This window comes from Anthonomus grandis, chromosome 22, assembly GCF_022605725.1.
Source record: "Anthonomus grandis grandis chromosome 22, icAntGran1.3, whole genome shotgun sequence".
NCBI lineage: Eukaryota > Metazoa > Arthropoda > Insecta > Coleoptera > Curculionidae > Anthonomus > Anthonomus grandis.
In genome coordinates, this window is record NC_065567.1 from 29,887,903 (window position 1) to 29,897,742 (window position 9,840).

The window sequence follows — 9,840 nt, forward strand, 5'->3', positions numbered from 1 at the left end:
ATAGCAGTTAACATATTTCTTGTGAAGCTTAATTTTCACCGAATTTCGATTCAATCGAATTAACTTGAAATTATTTAGTTCTATTTCTGATTAAATGAACAAATTAAATTAGATATTTAAGATAATATTAGAATAAAACGAGTAAAAGCAATAAAGGTAACACATCCATTTAAATTATGCATCCATATTTTCTTGCAGAGCTTGATTACGATAGAATTAGTTAAAATTATTTAGTTGCATTCCTGAGAATAAAATAAAGCCAATAATTAAAGCAGTATTTCAATAAAATGATAAAATAAAAAAATAACAATCAGCGTATTACACCCATTTAAGTTATGCATAATGATTTATATTACATATAAATTATCATGCATTTTAATACCGAAAGGAAGAAACTTGCACTAAAACAATCAAACAACTTTATACTAAATGAGCTTTTTCTAAATATCTAACCAATTAGGTCCATATTTAAATTCTCTCCTTAAATTAAAGGCAGATAATTGAGATGATTGCCCCTCTCCTTTAAAAGGCGCTTTCTAGCCTAAGATACCAAATTAAATTTGTAAAAATAATGCTTTAGGTAAAACAATATACTATATAAAACAAACATAACTCAGTTTATATACAGGGCCATTAAATCTTTAATATTCCCGTTGCATGCATCCACTTAACGCCCCCGTAGCAACCATAAAAAGTTAAAAAAAAAAACAACAACAAATCTTGGTACAATCACACAAATGCGTTTTCTTTATGGGACGCAGTTTGAGTCGAAATAATTTAGCCTGATAAATGGCCGACCGAATATTTAAATGTTAATAAGCAAGTTGTAGTAGTCCCAGTCAGCGAGATAAATAAGATTGTTACAGGGTGTCCCGCTGCGAGGACGCTACGGTACGTAGGGAACCTTTCACACTTTCGAGGCACGATGAATTAGCCCCATATCGTCTCGTGGCTTGTAGTTAATTAATTTTGTTTTCATTTGCATTCTAATATCGTTAAGGTGTTCAGCGGTTGTTATTCCGCTTTAAATTAAGCCAATATTTTGAAAAATTAGAGCGAAACCCTAAGGAAATACGATGGACAAATTTTGCAGGCATAACTTAAACGACTATGATATTCATTTCTTTATTAAAAATATCTTCGCTAGTCTTTTTTAACTGCCTGGAAGAAGTAAAAAACGTTTTTTTTCAGATATTTATAAAGTACTCATATAGAAGCCAATATTTATAAAAGTAACAACAATAAATGCTATAAAAATACAATAGACAAATTACTTATGCATAACTTTAATAGTTATGATATCCGACTTTTTATTGTGTTATTGAATACTTAGTGAAAATTTATTATTTAGAAAATGTAAAAATAATAATAATTTGTATACACCTTTATATTTTTGTCAGTAAGAGAGTACCATACACCTAAGCAATAAATGTGTTATTGTATATCATAAACCGATAATTTGGCAAAATAAAACAATTTGAATTAATATAAAATGCGTATATTTAATTAAAAAAAAACAAATTGAATAATAAATTAAAATGTTCAGAAATTAACTACTTAAAATTTATAACTTAAATGACCATGATATTCATTTATTTATTACGGGTTTGCTAGCAAATTTTTTATTTCTTCCAGGCAGTTGAAAAGAGCCTTCAGCTAAGTTTTAATAGAAACACAGTTTTCTTCAAGTGCCTGGAAGAAGTAAGAAACGCCCTTTTCCAGGCATTTATATAAAGGATTATATTTATAAAAGTAACAACAATAAATACTATGAAAAGACAATTAATAAATTACTCATGCATAACTTAAATGGTTGTGATATCCGATTTTTTATTGTGTTATTGAATAGTCCATGAAAATTTATTATACATAGGATCTAGAAATAATCAGAAATTAATTATCTAAAAAGCATAACTTAGGTGGATATGATATTCATTATGGGTTTGTTTGTGAATTTTTTATTTCAATATTTATAAAGTAACAGCAATGAACACTATTGAAATACAAAAAATAAATTACTCAAGCATAACTTAAATGGACATGATATTCATTTCATTATTGTGGGTTTGCCTGCAATTTTTTTATTTAAATATTTATAAAAGTAACAGCAATAAACACTATGAAAATACAATAAATAAATTACTCATGCATAACTTAAATGGTTATGGTATCCAATTTTTATTGTGATATTAAATATATTGAGTGAAAATTTATTGCAAGATGTAAGATGTAAAAATAATGAGAAATTAATTACTTAAAATGCATAACCTAAATGGCCATGATATTTATTTATTTATTATGGGTTGAAAGAGGTCTTAAGCTGAGTTTTAATAGAAATCTTCGAAAGTCTTCTTCATTAAAAATATTTTTTCTAGACATTCATAAAAAAATACAGACATTACTTGATGCCTTAATTTTTTTATTTCATTTTGTATGGAATTGGATATCTTGGTAACTTTTCCAGGCAGTTGACGTAAAATATGGAACTGCCTAGGACTAATAAAAAAATTTTTTAGGCATGTTTAAATGTCTACTGATTGCTTTCTTCAAATAAAAAAATACCCATTTTCAGACATTAAAAAAAATAAAGGAATTTCTTCAACTACCTGAAAAATAAAATAATTTTTATTTCCTGATACGACTTTTAAGCTTATTCTGAGTATCTTTTTAAACTGCCTGGAAGAAGTAAAAATTGCTCTTTTCCAGGCACTTAACCGAAATAATAAGAAATTGAGTTACTCAAGAAAAAAATTCTTCCATCTCTTTCAAGCAGCTTTTAAGTGAATTCGACTGTATTGTGAGAGTCTTATTTAACTCCCTGAAAGTTTTTTTTTTTAGACTTAAATTACTAGAAATCATCTTAATTGCATGACAATCCGATATTTACTAAGCTCTTCTAGGCAGTTAAAAATAGCATAATTAACAACTGCCGATGACTAATAAAAAAAAAATTCCAGGCAGTTCAGGTCCTTTTGATTTCCTCCAGGTGGTTCAAAAAAGGGAATTGATGCTTTAACTGCCTGAAATGATGATTTTTGTATTTTTTTGAAATGTAACTGTATTATGAAAAAAATACTAAATACCTTCTATGTGTATTATTCAAATGCCAGTACGAAAATTCTTTTTTCAAACATTCATAAAAAAATACATTTTTGTCATATACTTCAAAATAGACTGAGCTATGAAGCAAATATGACATGCATTAATTGCAAAAATACTGAACTAAATCAAGGGCACAACTAATGCATAATTTAAATCGTTATGAGACCGCATTTATCATGATTCCATTGGACATAATTGTAGATGAGTCGGTGTATCTTCTAGGGATCTTGTTAAGAAAACCACAGGAGCTTAAGTTGATCCGGTCCAGATGTTGACAAACCAGCGGTAATCTCGATCATAAATGGCAAAAAAAGCCCACAAGAACATGACGAAAAATGTCCGAAAAAGGACAAATTAACCGAACGAAACAAGCAAACAAGGCAAGAATATCGTAGGCACAAAAAGGCCGACGTTGGCTTAACCGCTGGCGCCAGGACCGCTATTATAAGAAAATTTTTGTTTCAAGGGGCGGACCTGTTAGAACGGAACATGGACTAGGTAAATAAAATTATACTGCCTATCATCTGTCCGCCTAAATTGATGCACAACTTAAACCCTAAATTGATACCGAATGATTTGTGCTGCTATAAATCTTCATTTTAAATAAGAGGGGTGCTGAGCATTTCTTTTGTTTGCATCTCAACCAAATATGACCAATGAGGAAAATAATTTAATGACTAATTTGTATCTAAAATAAGCCAAGAATTACGGGTAAAACCTCTGAATAAATTAAATTTTCCACGAACACTGTGCTGGTGGAAAAAGAATATATTTGTGTTCAAATAGCAGCTTTAAACAAGCGCACTTGACCCGGGTGATTTATGGCGTACAAAAGCACTTGTAACGAAGGGATACACGGCTTGTGGATGCGCCAAACTTTGCTAAAACCATCTTTGAAGTCTGTAAAAATGATTAGAACAATGGCGATTGAAATAAATTTACATCGCGGTCTCCTTGTGGACATACGTTGCGTGGGCGAAGATTTATTCGGAGATAGGAGAGTTTGGGATTTTGTCTCGCTTTTTTTTTTTGGTTTTATTGGCTTTTTAATTTCTCGTGCTATTGTGTATTGTGCTTTTTTTTATGTCACTGTGTGGGTGTTAAGGACGTTTTTTTTTTGACTTATTTTGGGCTATTACCATATATATAGGACCTGAAAAAAATTAATATTTGTTAAAAGAAAAGTCTTCTAGGCACCCGCAATTAACAAACTTTAGTCTTTAGAGTCCGATTATGAAATATTTTACAAAAAAAGAAAATCGGAATACTAATGCTGATGCTCTTTCCAGAATTAAAATTATTGCGTTTATATCAGAAAACGAAAGTATTATAAATAACTCAGGAGAATTTAATCTTGTTTTTCTAATAGTCCTTAGAGTGTCAGCTGAAGCCAATTTTTTAAAAAATTAATGTAAATTAATTACTTCTTACAGGCAGTTGAGGCAGAGACCTAATTTAAACGCCTAGAAAAAATAAATTTTTAATTTCTCCTTTTGACTAAAAAAAGGTATAAAGGGATAAGGTTTTAGGTGCTTTTTACTAGTAATACCCTATAGTGTCCACGGATATAAAAAGCGTCACTTTACGAGCGTTATTCCTAGTTTTTCTCAAATATGTGTGTTAGCTTTCTCAGTTTTCTTGTTTAATTTTCTTTTTATTTTTTACTTTATTACTTTGTTTTGTTCATGATTTTAACTTGCAGTTAAAACGATGAGAAAATCACCAAAAAACTGGTATTAACTCCCCCGGGAATAATTTTAAAAGATGTACCTAAAACTGCCTAAAATTTTAACTACAGACAGATGAAATAATTTTTTTTTAAATTGAAAATTTTAAAATGTTCATAACTTAAAAAGTATACAAGTCAAAGGCGTGAAAATTTGCACTAAGGTTCTTGAGTAATTTCATTGGACTCCTATTTCAAGTTTAAAAAAAAAAATTTTTTTCTTAAAAATATAAGAAATGCCTATAGCCTAAACAGTATACAACGTAGAGACATGAAAATTTGCGCCAAAATTCTTTGATCAATTTCATAGGAGTCGTGTTCCAGCGTTTTTAAAAAAAAACGACGAAATTCTGGAAAAAAAGAATATTTTGGAATTTATTTTTTTCCTGTAAAAATTGAAAAAATGCCTACAGCCTAAATATTATACAACTTAGATATGAAAATTTGAACTTACATTCTTTGGTCAATTTCAGCGTTTTTTAAAAAAAAATGGCGAAATTTTGTTTTTTTTTTAAATTATTTTTTCCCTATAAAAATTTAAAAAATGCCTATAGCTTCAATAGAATACAACTTAGAGGTATGAAAATTTGCATTAAGATTCTTTGATTGATTTCAATGGACACCTGTTTTAGCAGTTCTTTGTAGATAAAGAAAAAAAATCAGTGCGCTTGAGACCACACGACTGAAGTACAATTTCGTTATTTCTACATTGTGCTACACTCTCTTGTTTCTACATTATGATGACTGAGATATAAATAAGTCCTATACATTTTAATAAATTTCTTACTAAATTATTATTAAATTATATAAATAAATAGAAACCAATAGGTAATCATAATGGTAGACATTCAATTACCGTTAAGGTTAATTGAAATCTCAATACGAAATTTATACACCTCTCTAACTCCATAAACAATCAATTATTTATCTTAGGCTTTCGCAAACGCAAATTACGTTGTCCCGAAAACTTTTGACTCTCTCGTAATTTTAATTCAATTTAAAAAAAAAATTGATTTTAATCAGATTATTGACAGGAGTTAGTTGTCGATAAATCGTTTTTTTTTAATTTTTCTTAAAGAAGACAAGCTTCTAATATTTTACGAGGTTAATTTAAACGGCGCAGTTTCTTGTTTTGCAATAAAACTATTACGCTTTATGTAAACAGGCATCGCTAGAGAGTAGCAACATTATTTTATCTAAAAGCCTTTAAAAACCCTTATGTAAACAGCAGCTTCCGTTTTGCTTTTGCGGTTTTCAACCTAAGTAAAGTTTCTCTTTGAAAAGATGAGATCCATTAGGGATATTGGCTTACGTTTTACATTAATGTATAATTTCTAAAGAAATTTGCAACTTCTGTTTAGGTTAGATGCTCTATTAAATATTCAGGTTTTTTTTTTAAATTTTGAAAATATATTTAGTTATTCTTGGTCCAAATTCTACACAAATTTAGTTACATCGCATGGATTTTTTAGTAAATTTTTTGTTTTGTTAAATTTCAATCATCAACCGTAGATGGTCACGGTATATTTATTATTATATACGATTCTGTTTACAAAAGGGAGAGAATTTCGGCATTAAAAAAAATTGTCTCGGGACTACGTTTTTAAATACTATTATTACACCTCAAATATTTTATGAAATTCTACTAAAAAATTATTGTTTTTTGTCCATATTATCTAGTAATGCTTTTTTTATATACTAAATATTTATGTATAAAATTATATTAAGTTGAGATAAATAGTGTAATTAAATTAAACAATTGTACATAACTTTTGTGTAAAAACATTGTTTTTTATCAACACAACCCTTACCCCCCCACCCACCCCAAACATTTGGCCAGTAAAAAATTCTTTTGCACAATCACCGTTTTTCGTCTATAATATCCAATCTTATAACACTGTTTTTGTATTAAATATTTAATAATATACATATATATATATAATTATATCAAATTTAAATAAACAAACTGTGTTCATAGATTAGATATTACCGACGAAATCAGCTGTTATTTACGCATATTATTTTGGAAAACAATGATTTTTCCAAACAATTTCTTACTGGTAAGTTGTGTGGGGTGGGTGGGGGGGTAAGGGTAGGGTTAATGAAAAACGTTTTTTTTTGCAGGAAATAATTACCTGAGAAAAAATGCTTTTTAAGAGAATTGTAGGAAAACTGAATTTATGCTTAAATATATTTTAAATATATTTAAGTTAAATTTTGAAGAAACCATAAATTAATAACAGAAAGTGGGCAGTTCTATTTTTGTTAATATTTTATTAATTTTAGATAAAAAAGTAGTTTGAAAAAAATAATAATTAAAGCTAAGTTTAATTAATTAATAAAAGCTTATTGCTTCGCTATATTTTGAACAAAAACTGGGCTATCCAAAATGACCAAAAAAATTTTTGATTTATTTTATTTCCTATACAGGGTGTCTCGGTTCATGTGGAAAATCTCTCGGATTCAGGTAGAACATAGAGAGTCCCTAATTAAAAAATAAAGGAACACTATTAGGTCCCTAATAGTGTTCGTCACCTAAAATATTTATTAAATTCTATCGGGTACTTTAAAAATAATTTATGAAAAACCAGTTTCCAACAGCGTCCTTTAGGAGGCTGTATCTTCGTAAAGAAGGCCTGTAGGAATTTTTTTTATAGGAATGTTCGGTATTACTTTTCGATATTCTACCTGGATTCGAGAGATTTCTCAGATGAACCGGGACACCCTGTATAATGGCTAATATCTAAGCCTAAATATAACTGTTAGAGAGTTCTATAATTATTTTTTTATTAAGTAATTAATAGATTTATATTTTTAAAGTATATTATGGCTAATATGGAGTCCCAAATAAAAGCTTATGGTCATAATTTAATTTTTTTTCCAAAAAAAAAATTTGCTTACAACCAGTTAAAAAATACTGAATTCATGGTTATCTTTGTTTGATTCATAAATTGAGTTATGTTGGATAGGGCAAATGAAGAAACCATAAAATAACAATAGAAAGTAGGCATTTTTATTTTCGTTATTTTTTAATTAATTTTGAGTAAAAAGGGCAATTTTTAATAAAATAAAAATTAAAAATCTTTTTATCAATAAGCATATGTATGACATGATTTTATTATGAAATTTTTTTATTTAATATCTAAAGGTAAATATACCATTAAATTCTTTAAAAAAATTTTTTGAGCTTTATAATGGCTAATGTTGAATCCCAAATGAAAGTTTATGGCTATAATTTAATAATCTTTTACAAAAATTGGTTTATTTTGAGCAAAAAAAAATAATTTTTTTATAAAAAGAAAATCCATAATCTCATTTATATTTCCTATTTTATAACCAAAAAATGGTAATCCTCAATTTATATAATGGCCGCAAAAATTCAATATTCGGTCATATTTGGACCAAAAAATTATCGATTTCCCATATAAAGCAAAAAAAAAAGCTGTCAACAATATTTGCAACATTAATAATTAAGGTTTGACCTATAAATTGTATTATTTCAATGTAATTAATTTAAGTAATCATAGAATATTGTAATTATTTTTTTTAATTTAATTGAGACCCTTTTGTTAATATACAACCAAAATATTCGCTCATAATTAAATCAAAACTGGCTCATTTTCAATACAAAAAGCATAATTATGAACAAAAAAAATTGCCAAAAATAACAATATTTCCGGTTAAATAATGAATATTTCCGCCTAAATAAAATGTGCCTATTGTCCAGGGAAACTTTTAAATAAATAAAATAAACTAGAAAAAAAATACCCTTAAATAAAAAAAGAAAGTAATTGAGGCTATAATCTAATAACTTGTCAGAAACACTGATAAAACTACTCCGTACAAACGTCTTTTAAAAGTTAAATTACTGCCCTAAAATGTGCCAGATTTCAAGTTTATGAAGTCCAGACTCCCCATTTTAGCCGGACTAATTCCAATTCAAATCAGTGGATAAAAATCCCAATGGTGACAACTTATTTTATGCCGCTCGAAATAAAGGTGTCCATACAGGTCAGAATTAGATGAGACTTTTTAATATTTTAAGACTAATCCATTTATAAACAATACGTTCATCGATTCCAGTTCGATGAAATAATCCATAAGTGTAAAGTTTCCAATCAGCTGAAGCTGTGTCAACAATAAATTCTAATTGTTTCTTTTAAGATTGGAAATCATAGGAAAGTGCATATGTGAGCTATGTATACTCCTCGTTAAAATAAACATAAACGTTTTTTTTTTCAGACGGATTACATGTTAAATTCGGTCAAGTGTTCCATAAATGGTCTTATACGGCGCAAGCTGACATTTAGGTGCCTTATTCGTTTCACTTTTACTTTCGAGATCGTGGCGTTCAGGTATGGCACCAACTGTTGCACGAAATCGCTTTTTAATAAGGAAAAATTGTGCCAATTTAAGCGTTAAAACATTGCTCTGGTGTCTTTTGTAATCTCATTGTTCTAGAATTTGGCCTTAGCTATTCACATAAAAAAAAAACTACAATCGTATTTAATTTTTAACTGACATGGTAAAAAGCGTGTTAATAAAAGACCACACGGGGGTTAAATCCGAGTCAGTCTGTGCGGTAGGGTTCGTCACATCGACATCAGACTTTTTTGTATTCTTTTGTATCTCCCGTTACGTGTGTCTCTTTTTTATTGGATTTCGCCTCGGTTATACTTTGTGAATAACCACCTAAACCTCTAATATAGATTTATAGCATGTTTTGACACTAATTCGTGCTTTTTTTAAGGCACGTATCAGCTAAAGCCTTTAGGATGAACGCGTTGTATATGAAAGTTATGTATGGCATGATTTCCATACAGCGACGTGGTCGCTTTACAAATCGACAAGAGGCTTTTGTTTTTCGGCGTTTTTGTATTCGCCCTTATCCGGCTTCTTATTTGAAGAAATATAGAAGATGCGTTAAGGGAAGTGGGATTTAATGCGATAATTTGAAGGGATTCCGTGTGTTTCTCGAGGGTGACTTTCACAATCTAAGCGGTGTGGTAGAA